This window comes from Theropithecus gelada, chromosome 3 (genome assembly GCF_003255815.1).
Source record: "Theropithecus gelada isolate Dixy chromosome 3, Tgel_1.0, whole genome shotgun sequence".
Lineage (NCBI taxonomy): Eukaryota > Metazoa > Chordata > Mammalia > Primates > Cercopithecidae > Theropithecus > Theropithecus gelada.
In genome coordinates, this window is record NC_037670.1 from 82,332,604 (window position 1) to 82,336,727 (window position 4,124).

The following is a 4,124-nucleotide window of genomic DNA, read 5'->3' on the forward strand; positions in this document are numbered from 1 at the left end:
GCCCGACCGCGGCCTCTCCCAGCAGCCGGCAGGCTCTTGGGCGCGCCGACAGAGGGGCGCGGCTGAGGCTGTTGTCGCGGCCAGTTCCCGTTCCGGGCCCGCGAGGCGGCCGCCCCGGTCCTGCCCCTCCCTCGCGCAACTGCGGCCCAGCGCCCTCCCGGGCCGCGGCGCTCCCCGGCCCCGGCGCCCCCGGACCACGGCGCTCTCTGGGCTCTTCTCTAGCTCTCAGCGGCTGCGAAGTCTGTAAACCTGGTGGCCAAGTAAGTCTCAGCGGCTGGGGATTCGCGCGGGGCAGACGCTGCTGGGATCCTGGGCGCTGCGAGCTAGGAGACGCAGGGAGGCGGGATCTGCGTGCGGGCGGAACGCAGCGCGGCTCTGGAGGAGCTCTGGGTGGAACCAACCGGAGACACCCGCGAGTTTGAAGAATGTAACGAAAGTTGAGAGGGATGAACTTCACCGTCAGCGGAATCGTTTATCCCATTGTGGTCGAAGGCAGGGGTTCTCAATCGTGCCAGCATCTTGGAACCACCTGGGGAGCTTTTAAAATCCAGATGTCTAGGCTGCACCCTAGATCAATTCCGTCAGAATTTCACAGAGTCAGACCCAGGACTCCGTATCTTTTAAAAGCTCCCCAAGTGATTCCAGTGTGCAGCCAGCGTTGGAGGGTTTGTGACCAAAGGCTGGAAGGGCAGACAGGGGCCTTCATGGAGTCTTCATGGAGTCCCGCCTGCAGACGGGACAGTTGCTCCCAGTGTCCTGCTTGGTCCTGGAGACAGGGTGAGAACTTCCCTTTGGTTTCAGGCTCCACAAAGTAAGGAAATGAGACAATGCTTGGCAAGGTCGCCTGAATATCACATTCAAAAAAGCCTCCAATGTGCGCAGTGGTTTTGGCACATTGTGAAAAACATAGGAAATGACAGATGATGATGTCCCATTGGCTCTGCATTCTAGGAAACGTTTCGGTTGTTGGTGTTTGAAATTAAGTCTGGGGAAGCTAGTAAACCCATGGCCTTGATGACTTCTGGCCTTTCTGCTTTAAGGGTGAAGCCAGGGCTGGGCGCGGTGGCTCACGCCTGTAATCTCAGCACTTTGGGAGGCCAAGGCGGGCGGATCACCTGAGGTCGGGAGTTCAAGACCACCCTGGCCCAACATGGTGAAACTCTGTCTCGACTTAAAAAAATAAAAATAAAAATAATTAACTGGGCGTGATGGCGCATGCCTGTAATCACAGCTACTCAGGAGGCTGAGGCAGGAGAATTGCTTGAACCCGGGAGGCAGAGGTTGCAGTGAGCCGAGATCGCACCATTGCACTCCAGCCTTGGCAACAAGAGCGAAACTCCGTCAAAAACAAACAAACAACAACAACAAAAAAAGTGAAACCAGAAGCCATGCTTGCCAAAGAGTCGAGTTTGTTCTCCCTTGAAGCCCCTGTTGAAGATTGAACTATCACTTTCAGGGAAGAGTAAAAGAGTAACTCCACGATGCATCTTAGAGAGGAGTGGATACCCTGTTCTCAGCCGGGCGTAGATGCCAGGGGCCAGGTAGCTGAAATCCAGGCAAGCCAGGCATTGACACAGTACAGACTTCTACCGAATATGCCAGACAGATAAGCAAGCTATGTTTAAAACAAACGGCAGAGTGGTAGAAGAGGGGTCTTTCAAAGATTGTAAGAAGAGTTGGTTTTATTTTTGTGGAGTGGAGAAATAAGTTCACAATTTGGACCTGAATTTGGGTCCAAATTCGGATTCTGTCACTTCTATGCTGTGACTTTGGGCAAGTTCCTTGACCTCTCCAAGCCCCTGTTTTCCCACCTGTAAAATGAAGAGCAACTCTCTCCTGAGGCTAGCATAGTTCGGCGAGATGATGTGCATCACACACCTGGAAGGTGGTGGCGCTGGCAGGTGCTTGGCAGGTGCTCTGGCAAGGGTAGTTATTAGACACTGGAGTGGCAGTTTGTGCCTGTCAATTGTTTACTTAGTACAGCCACTATGAGGGAGAATGTTTGTCTATAAAATGTCCCCTTCAACGCTCCATTCCTTCTCTCACCCTGCTGCCCAGCTCAGGGCCTTAGCAGGCTTTAAGTCTGGAATCTGAGGCTGCAAATCCCCTCACTCCCCCAGGGCATATTAATGGCTCTGGAATACAGTTTTACTGCATGTGATAGAAATGAATGTTTTGACACACACACACAAAAACTGTTCTTAATTTTGAGACTTCCTCCCTTCTGTTGCCACATATATATCTTTTAAATGGCTTTCCAAGAAAGCTGGGCTGTGGACAGGGTCTCAGAATTAGTGTATGTGCACACACACGCATGTTGCTCCCTGCTGGCAACATCCTCAGACCACACCCTTGATGTTCCTGTTTTGCTCCTGACTCTTGGCCTAGGGACAGTGAATCTTTCTTCAATGACCAAGGACAGTCAGGGATCTGAGGAAGGGAGAACCCAAATTCTACAATTGCTGATGCCTGCGTCCCAGCTGGAACTTTACCCTGGTACATGCTCTGTGCATCATGGACGGTCACTTTGATCCTAACAGCAGCAATTTTTTTTTTTCTAGTGTATGTGTGATCACTGATGTTTGCTTACACAAGACTATCAAAGTCTTATCTCTCATTCGAAGACAAGGATTCAATATTTGCTCAAAATCTAAGATATGAACGTAGGATTTAAGGTTTAAGTTACTAGTTTCTTCTATCATTCTTATTATTGGGGGGATTTGTTTTAGGCGAGAAGAAATTAGAAAAGGTAAAATGTGTACTGATGCTGAATTTTTGTCAAGCAGAGGCTCTAGGTATTTTGCAAGTTTTCAAAAGTCCTGTTTTCTTTTATCTTCTGGGGACACTCAGTTGCATGTCACACAAAGGGCCTTCTTTGATTACCCAAAAGGTCTGAACTGGTTTCTAGAAAAACTCTTTAGTGCATCAAATACTCGTTGAGGGCAAGTGTTGTTTCTAAACTTGACTCTTGTGGTGAGAGGTGAGTAGTCACTGGCATGTCAGTTAGTTGACGTTTTTTACCCACACTAGAAAGTTCATCCAAGCAAGACTTCCTGGCTTGAACTCTTATTTAAACATGTGTTTTATCTGGAAGTGGCACAGACCAAACTGTGGGCAAAGATTCCTGTGCAGAGTTGGCCAAGGCAAGCATGCCACCACCTCTTCCCTTTGCCATCCTCCCTGTCTCTGGAGTCATTGAGCCAACTGGGGATGATGCCACTCTGAAGGGATCTTACCTTGGTCCTCTAATGCGGCAGAGTTCCCTGATGAGGCATGTCCTTAGAACCAACAAGGCAATTTTGCATTATACTGTATGGAAATTAAAAGTTACTCTCTAGTAAACTGCCACTTTAGAATTTGTTTTACTGAAGTGTCCTTTTCCTCCAAATTATAGAGCACTGTAGTAAGGGCCCAGATAATTGCAAAGTGAATACCAGATTACTGCCAGGTTTTGGCAGATTAAGATTTTAATAAAGCATGAACATCTACCATGATTATGTTTGTTTCAGAAAGTTGATGTCCCTTGACCTTCTGTTCTGTCGTTGCCGCCATACAGGTTAAGGTCAGAATTGGGAGAATGTAGTCACTTGGTAGATATTTTCAGAGCCACCTGCAACTGGGCCTGGCAGTCACATATTGCTAAGTAAACTCCTTACCTGGTAGCAGAGCCGAGAGCAGATGATGATTTACTTCGGAGAGTATTCTTGTTCTAATTCCCAAAAGATTAAAGGTCTAATGAGTAAGAACTTCCCCTGCTTCTTGTAACACATGCCCAGATTGCTGCCTATGACCTCAAAACCAAACCTTCTTGGAAGGAATTGGGGGAAAGCTAGGCTTTTTTGGCAGGGGATATCCTAACTCCTTACAAGACAGGCCCCTTCAGTGAGTGAGTCATTCCCGGACTCCATTTAACAAAGCTAGTGTTGGCTGGGCGCGGTGGCTCAAGCCTGTAATCCCAGCACTTTGGGAGGCCGAGACGGGCGGATCACGAGGTCAGGAGATCGAGACCATCCTGGCTAACACGGTGAAACCCCGTCTCTACTAAAAATACAAAAAACTAGCCGGGCGAGGTGGCGGGCGCCTGTAGTCCCAGCTACTCGGGAGGCTGAGGCAGGAGAATGGCG

The 4,124-nt window shown here is 49.1% G+C and overlaps 1 protein-coding gene across 4 annotated transcripts in view; it reads left to right on the forward strand.

Annotated features, from left to right (window-relative positions):
- Positions 1–4,124, forward strand: part of NOD1 (nucleotide binding oligomerization domain containing 1) — a 49,973-nt gene continuing 45,849 nt past the window's right edge. For 3 of the 4 annotated variants that reach the window (XR_003118679.1, XM_025380464.1, XM_025380466.1), the window contains exon 1: positions 1–260. The gene's annotated coding sequence lies outside the window, so the exon portion shown is untranslated. The remainder of the gene's footprint in view (positions 261–4,124) is intronic. The other variant, XM_025380465.1, reaches the window with a different exon arrangement.